The sequence below is a fragment of the Adiantum capillus-veneris genome, chromosome 27, assembly GCF_014529385.1.
Source record: "Adiantum capillus-veneris isolate H3 chromosome 27, ASM1452938v2, whole genome shotgun sequence".
Taxonomy (NCBI): domain Eukaryota; kingdom Viridiplantae; phylum Streptophyta; class Polypodiopsida; order Polypodiales; family Pteridaceae; genus Adiantum; species Adiantum capillus-veneris.
In genome coordinates this window covers 25,134,813-25,143,545 of record NC_140957.1, presented here as the reverse complement: position 1 = coordinate 25,143,545, position 8,733 = coordinate 25,134,813, and the positions used below count along the sequence as shown (strand labels likewise).

General features: G+C 40.6%; 1 pseudogene; it reads right to left on the bottom strand.

Annotated features, from left to right (window-relative positions):
* Positions 1-4,078: 4,078 nt before the first annotated feature.
* LOC147421657 (uncharacterized) lies at positions 4,079-7,052 on the bottom strand (annotated as a pseudogene).
* Positions 7,053-8,733: the final 1,681 nt, after the last annotated feature.

Genomic DNA, 8,733 nt, shown 5'->3' with positions numbered 1-8,733 from the left:
CAATGCTATTGGGGATTCTGAATTTGAAGCGTTTCTATGGCTGTAAAATCTTTGTAGTCCTTCTAATAACAATAGCAATGTGAATGTTTTCCATGTTCTTGCACCTCCTGTGAGGAAGAGGTGTATTTGTTTGCTGGGTTGAATTCTTTTTTTCAACATGATGTCGTCAAATATGTGTCGTTACTGCTCATTTAATTTTTCGATCCTTGCGTGGAAGTCGTCATTTGTCATGGAGGTGTACTTGAAATGCTGTAAGTTGAAAGGGTTTCTTGAGTGCATACTTATTTGGAATTCATTAAGAATGTCTGCGTGATCTGAAGCATGTGAGTCGTTGTTGGTTGTAGTAGTTGTGCTTGGGGTGGAAGTGCAGTGCATCTCTAATTTGTCTATTGGGCTTGCGTCTTTATTGAACTTGATTTCATTTAATTTTATGAGTTGTAGATGTTGGTTATATACACCACTCCATGTAGACAGTTCTATCAAATGTTGGTTTTCATTATTGATCCAAGGGAGATATAGCAAGCATTGTTCTCTATAGTGGTCTTCTGGGTTTTTAAGAAGGTTATATTTGACGAATCTTATGATCCTAGATTTGCGCAATTCTTTGTATGTTGTACCCTCTTGTTTAATTTTTGATGCATATTCAACCAAACATAGATGATGGAGGCTTTGTGGTCTCTCATCATATTTATCAATAATGTTTCGGAAGAATATGTCTGTGTCGGATGAGTCAAGTTTTTGTAGAGATGCTTTTATTTTGAGGACCAATGCACGTTGATCAGGAGGGTTAGTACTTATGTATACAAAGTCACGAGTTGTGGAATGGAGTGGCAACGATAACGCTATGTAAGATGCTTGTTGTGCGCTAATTTGTTGTGTGTTGAGAATAGTGTTGCCGAGCTTACACAGTCGCTCAATTGTTGTTGCGTTATTGGCGACACAAATATCAAGTTGAGATTTTATTGCTCCTATCAATGTGTTGTCGATTTTTGTCATGTATGATGTGCAATAACTTGCTGCGCCATACGCGTTCAAGACGAATTGAATGTCGGTGTTTGCGTCCCATAGTGTGGAAATCGTGGGGTTGAAATTGTTTGTGTAAATGTCTGTTATATCTCGTTTCAAGAAGATTGTTGTTGTGGATAGTCAGTTTGCTATTGCCAAAAAATATTCTTTGAATGTCATTCTTCAAAGGAAATGGTAGTTCCAGTCGGAAGTGTGTCAAGGCTGTTCTTAATGCGTTTCAAAGTTTTCTTGCTTCTCTTTTGATTTTCATAGTCATTGATGGATGGTCTGAGAATGATTGTGAATGGCATGGGGAATCTTGGAAAAGAGAAGCGGCAAGAGTTGCCTTTCTTGAGACAAGTTTTTCTATGGTGATGTGTTTGTATTTCACGAAGGTCTGATGGTAGCTTAGAGCTATCTGTACTTATGTACTTGTCCACAAATGTCACAATAGTATCATCTGTATCATGGTCTAATATAGGAGCTTCTTCAACCCATAGAAGACCATGGTCATGCTGGCTGCCACGACTTTGGAACTCTGTAACAAAGAAATAGTCAAGGATTTTTCCACATAATGTGGTATCATTAAGCACTATTCTTTTCATGGCTGTGAAGCGGTTAAGGTAAAAGCGAGCTGTTGTTACTGGATCTGCTCGTACCAAACGTCTACGGAAGCAGCTATCGCTCTCATTGCTATCTTCTTTCAACGGGACTAGTTGTTGCAAGGCATCAAGAAGCTTGTTCCAACGTTTCTTAGCAGAGGAAAATGTCACAAAGAAAGTTGGGGACCCTATTTGTCGAATCATGGAGAAAACCTTCTTTTTTTACTTTTCTTTATAATCCGGAGAGGTACGGAGCGCTTCGAAGTCTCTGTAGCCGAGTCGAGACGAGACTACCTTCTCTATGTTTGTGTCATGACTAACCTGTCCGTCACACAACGTTTCTCCCTCGAGTTTCGCTTTGCGGAGACGTATCCAAATGGAGGATAGTATTTTTTGTGTCATGATCTTCACTTATTTGAAAAACAAGTTTTCGATGTTGAGCGCGAAACGTCTATCTTTGTGCATTAGCTCCCATTTGGCGACTGCTTGGTAATTTTTAGATACGTGCTGGTGGTATTTTCTAGGCTCTCCAAAGAAGATGGTAGGAAAACTAAGATCCTCACAAAACTCATCAGCAAACAAACCGAGTGGTGTGTTGCCCTCCGATGGTGCAACGTGCAAAATTTTATCGTTATAATCAACGATCTGCTCAGCGGTAGTGATGCTGTGCAAGAGTACATCAGTGTCAATACTTTCCTCATCCTCTAGCTCATATGTGCTTGTGTGTAGGGGAAGTGATGAGTGAGAGATTTCTTGAAAGTGTGCAAGCCATTTATCATTTATGGTTATTTTTTCCTTTTTATACAGAGAGGTGTGAAGAAGAGCGTGTGTGGCCTTCATTGTCAGTAAAGGTCTAACTAGGCTAGACAAGTAGCAATGTGTGTACTCGAGCTTGCGTTTGAGGCCTATCAAGACTGAAGCCTCATCGTGGATAAAACGAGGAAGCACTTTCTGTGTTTTTTCGATATTCGCAAGAACATTGACGACACTCCCTCGCAAACCGTATTGGCCATCATAAGTTAGCTCTCGAATCTTTGCAAACGGTACGCGAATGGAGACTAGGCGTGCCTCAACATTGTTTAGTTGCATGATTGGCAACAGCGGGTCGTTGAAGCCCAATGTATGCAAGCTCTCAAATGGGACCCTAGATTTGTTTGGTTTGAGTTTGTATGCGCGGCAATAGAATAGAGAGCAGCATCTTTTTCGTTTTGCACCTCCAGCATGTGAGGATGGTGGAGGAGTGAATTGTGTGACTTGTGAGCGGAAAAACAAACGGCCACATTTTTCGCATGGATATGTAGGTGTGTCATTCAGCCTCTTGAGGAATTTGTTCAAAATTTTGATTTTTTGTTGTGGATGAATGGAAGCATGTTGCTTCGATGAGGTAGTCTCTGTCAGCTCTACATGTCGTAGTAGCTTTAGTTTTGTTGTAATTGCAGAGTGTGTATGGACACAAAGTGGTTCCTTTTCGAGAAAAAGATTTGCGATTTGAGTAGCCGGCTTATCCATGTTATCCCTCCATAAGCGCGTTAATTCATCACACTCTGCAATTGTCCAGTGGACAAGCTTACGACGCGATGGCAAAGTTACGAAAGGATAATAGATTAAGCCCATAGTAGATGCATCCATAATTAGAAGCCCTTTTTTAAATTGTTCGGTTGATTTTTCAATTACTTCTTGTTTGCTGTCGCCGCTTGTAGCATTGTGAAAGAGTACAACAAGTGCTTTTTTGAATTTATCACTTCCATTGTGAGAGTCATTGATGTTTTGCAAGTTTCATATAAAGCATTCAATTGCGTAGCTCTTTCACCTAAGGACTCCAACTGTGATGCAAAGAACAATGAAGCTGAAGAGTGCGTGATAAAATTCGTTAAGTAGTTCTCGAACAAGCATTGTTGCATCGCAAGCCTAAATGATCGAAAGTTTAAGTTTATTTGCAACACACTATGGAGTGCTAGAAACAATTCTTGATTAAAAGAATGTGTCTGCATGAATATCATGTCAACGTCTATCTCTTTTGGAATACTCAAATCAGTAGCATTTTCCATGTCTAGTGGAAATTGTGCGTGTGTTTGTTTGTTTTTGGGTGTGTGTCTCTATGTTTTCAAACATATGTATGCAAATATCGATATGGCTATTTGTCTATGTGTTTGCGTTTGTATGTATGTGTGTATGAGGGAGGACAAGAGAGAGAGAGAGAGAGAGAGAGAGAGAGAGAGAGAGAGAGAGAGAGAGAGAAAGAGAGAGGGAGAGAGAGAGATAGACAATCTTTTGAGCAACAACCACAATAGTTAGGAGCACAACCAAAATTGTGCAAAAGCACCTACAAAAAAGTAGAGGATGGGAGCATTGGTTACATTCAACCGCAATAGTTAGAAGCACAGCCAAAATTGTGCGAAAGCACTTACAAAAAAGTAGGGGATGGAAGCATTCGTTTCATTCAATCATATAGTTAGAACAAGCGTGCAAAATTAAGGGTAGCTAATAATGAAAGATGGACATTCGGAACGCTAAGTTTCGGTTTGGTACGCCACCACATGCCCACTTGCATTGATCTTGAAGCGGCCAAAGCATGAGGTTGTTGCCAAGGTGTCTCTTGCCTCAAAAGAAGACTCAATGTCGTTGAAGGTTCTATCCAATGCAAGGACTACATCAACTGCTGCACCAATGACTTGCACATCGAGAAGCTTTTTGTCTTTTGTTGCAATACGTGCTTCCAACTTTGGTGTCGTGATTATTGTGGTGTTCTTATTGTAAGATGTGCAATAAGGTGCTTGTCTTAGTCTGTAGACTTTTGTGGATTTACAATTTGAACAATGCTTCTCCAACAACACGCTATTGAAGTTGACGAATCGAAGCGTGCCAACAACCTGCAACAGATAACTATGTCAGAGTTTGAGAGGAGGGACTTGGAATATATCACTTTATTCTACATGAGCACACCTCACGATTGTACCCCAAATTTTTGGTTTGAGTCTGGAAGACAGCAGCAAGCTCCTCTCTGAGGCGCACACTATGAACATCCACTAGAATTGTGACATCTAGTATCGACAAGGTGTTTGGTTTGCCGAGGAATGCTCCAATGTTTCTTGCGACACACATTACAGGGCCCTCAACAACCATTTCTTGAAGCAACTGTTGGCAATCATCTTTGCGAGAGTTCACAAAACTCAGCTGCAAGAGAATATTGAGTATGTAAATCAAATCAGAAAGAGCATGGCTGTATGATGGAAGATTTAAAATCTATAATAGAAGACTAGAAAGTAATATGCAAGGTAGGTCAATTCTTACAAATGCCCTATCTGATGGGAGAGGACCATCTGCACTTAGAAGGTCACCGACAGGTCCACCAAATCTTGATTGTGAGTTGTGCTTTTGTAAAATAACAAAAGCAAGTGTGCTTAACTGAGAACATCCGGTTGAAGATTGTTGTGTACCTATGTCATCAAGAAATGCAGGTATCTTGCAATTAGGGGCGAAGGTGAGGGACACTGGGAAAGGTTCTGCTGCGCTTACAGCAGTTGTAGCATCAATGTACAAGGAATACAATGTTGATCCCCCATCTGCTCTATTTTTGCACCTAACAATTGGGCTATCGATGTGAACAAAGTCACCGAGGTGGAGCTTGTCGACGTAGAGCTCTATGTATGGATCATTCACCACCACCGTGATAGTATCCGTGCATTCTTCATCGACCAGGTCGACCTTCAAGTAGCGTTTGTACTTCAATTGGTCAAGGCCAACTTTGTAGGTGCCATACAGATTCAATATCTTGCCCTCAATACAGAATCGCGGGCTAGAATCAGAGATGTCAGTAATCAAGAATTGTGGTAGAAGACTTTGAGAAAATGGAACAATACTAAGATCAATAGACTTGCTATGTAGTTGAGGTGATTCATCTGGTGCATATAGCTTAGAATCTTGAATAGAAGGATCGACTTCAATTGGACTTGGATCATTAGCAATGTTCAGAGGTGTGCGTTCAATCTGGTTTAGGCCGATTGTTCCTTGCAGTGGCACAAGAGGCTCAGTAGACAAAGGCGAAACAGGTATTTCAAGATATGCTTCCTTCTTGACATTAATGGGGTTCTCCACAACTTGGTTGCCTACATAATCCAAAAGATAGTAAAATCAGGAAATAGCTCTACGACTCGATAAAACGACTCTCAAAGAAAGACACTTTCGAAAAACTAAAGGCTCACATCTAGAGTTCATGGAGTCGTTCAAATGAAACAATGCGCGTGCAATAGGCTTTTGGGGCTTATGCAACTCTTCCTTCGATCTTTTGCGAGGTGGCGATGATGTGCATGCAATTAAGGACACGTCGACACATTTACGACTCGAGCTCGGAGTACCTTCTGTCAACCTTCGAAGCTCTGTAGAAGATCAATTATGAGGACGTAATGCCTTTCACATATAAGGAAAACTTCGGCAACGATAGGTAGAAATAGAAGCACTCATTTGTGATAGAAATTTCCTTGCGTGACAACCTTTTCGTATGGTTACTTCTTGCATACAAAGGAACTAGAAGGTAGAGACGTGCTTGCAACTATAGGAAGATGAGCAATCATAAGAGAGCGGTGAATGTACTTGTGATAAAGGTCTACGTACACTTCTGTGTATCACACACACACACACACACACACACACACACACACACACACACACACACACACACACACAGAGGGAGACAGAGAGATTCGATGGCTATCTAATGAGAATGAGCATGTAAGCATATTGTGTGCACGTGTTACGCATGCAAAGCTACTGTGTTGGAGACAATGCACAATGCAAGGATGCAAAATAAAACCTAAGTGTTTCAAAATCTCATTGTGCATCAAATGGTGTATTCAAGAGGTAGTGCTCGTAGGCTCAAGCACTCGAAATATTGGTATGGGAGCGCGTCCTACGCACTACACATGCGATCTGCTCGATCACTGTTTTCAAAAGCAATGCATTTGACTTTTTCTAAAAACCCTTAAAATGTAAGCCTTCCTCTACTTCTTGAGGTAAACCAATTGATTAGAGCAAGATTACTATTGACCTACTGTTGCATTTTGACTATCTTTTGACGATGTGAGTAGCGATTCAAGACAAGTGAAGCCCATCCAAGGATTCGAGCGTAGTATAACATAGAAACAAGAGAATGACCAAAACAAACATTACATTTGCAAAAGAGTAATGGAAATAATGATTATCGAACAACGACATTCGCCAAATTCAAAACTAACACCACATTCGCAACACAAGTTAGAGATAGATTTCACAATACAAATTCTTCGAAAGTTTGATGACCCAAAATGAGGAACCACAACACAAAAGGCATCAATAAGCCTCACCGCCTTCGAAATCCATGCTGTGAGAACCATCGGAGTCTCCACTACTTACAAACCATTCTCGTCCTTCGGCAACAAGAGAACTCTCACTATGTTCTTTGGAAGCCATTGGCAAGCAAAGCTAAAGGTAATTTATAAGTAAATGAGCTCACAAATTCTAAGATGCACAAAGGCAGAAGAAGGGCTGCTCTTTCACAATTTCATAAAAGCCATTGGAAAGCAAAGCTAAAGGTAATCTATAATTATATGAGCTTACAAATTCTGCTAGATGCAGAAAGGCAAAAGAAGGGCTCCTCTTATAGAAGCTGATAACATAATATGATTTTAATATTTGCCTCCACACATCTCTCGAGATGCACAAGCTCAAATTGAAGTAGTCACCCTCACATTAACTTTCATAGGTGTCATTTCAAGCTTTAGTATATGCATTTGAACATTTTTATTATGAAAATGAGTGAGTGTGTGCGTGTGTGAGCGCGCGCACACGTGCATCTCTCTCTCTCTCTCTCTCTCTCTCTCTCTCTCTCTCTCCCCACTAAAGTGTTCGGGAAAAAATATCTTTATAGACATACAAAATTTCTTTTCTTGAATATGCCTAGAGAAAATGTTGAGAATTATATTTATTTTCCAAGTTTTTACATTATTTTCCTCTATTTCGAGGTGGAACTTCTCCTTTTCCGCTTGCTCTCAACTAACATTTTTGAGATTGAAAACTACACTAGTGCCAGAAAAAATATGGAACCTAGTCTGCTTTAAATGGTTAAATTTGGAAAATCCCGACTAGATCTCAAGCTTGCCTTTAAGAAACCCGTCAAATTTACACAAGTTTTAGTGTAATTGACGCAGGCACGTGCATCTCTCTCTCTCCCTCTCCCCCGATTAAAGTGTTCGGGAAGAAATATTTTTACGGAGGTACAAAATTTCTTTTCTTGAATATGCCTAGAGACAATGTTAAAAATTAGATTTAGTTTTCAAATTTTTACATTATTTTTATCTATTTTGAGGTGCAGTTTCTGCTTTTCTCCTTGCTGTCAATTGACATTTTTGAGATTAGAAACGGCAGTAGTGTTAGAAAAAAACGGGAATGTACTCTGTTTTAACCGGTTAAAATTGGCAAATCCCGACTACATTTTAAGCTTGCCCTTAAGAAAACCATGAAATTCATAGAAGTTTTGGTGCAACTGCCGGCAAAAGATTCAAATTTTGAGCTATAAAGCGAGAGAATTTCAAGTTCCCTCTTATTTTCACTCTGCAGGAAAAATTTATTTTCTAGCCATGAATGACAACACATTAAGTCCCAACACATTGAACATAGTGTGGGAACTTGCTTTTGTACAATTTGATAATATAATAGAGTGTTCAACTGCACAAAATCAGCTTCACATCAAGCATTCAATGCCGCTGTGAGGGCGGTGCAGGCACGCAAGCAATTGCAAGGGGCACAAGTGACGAAGGCTTCGATTTGAGCACATGCTCTGAAGCGATAATTAATGCTTCAAAGCAGGCTTGCTGAAAGCGATGCACGGCATGCTCTGAAACGCTGGTCAAAGGCAGCAGAGACGTGCACGCTTCAAGACAGCGCCATGAGGCCACGCGACAGACGCCTCGTGCTCGCTTGACGCTGAGTTAGTGCTGTCATGCACGTGCTGCAAAGAGCGCTGTTGTCACGTATGCGCTGCAGAGAACTCCGCGTGCTATCCTGCAAAAGTGTCGCCTCATGGATCGGGTCCTGTTAGCAGGCGTTCATCCTGGCCGTCCGAACTTCAACGGCCTAAAAAATGCACGTTTTT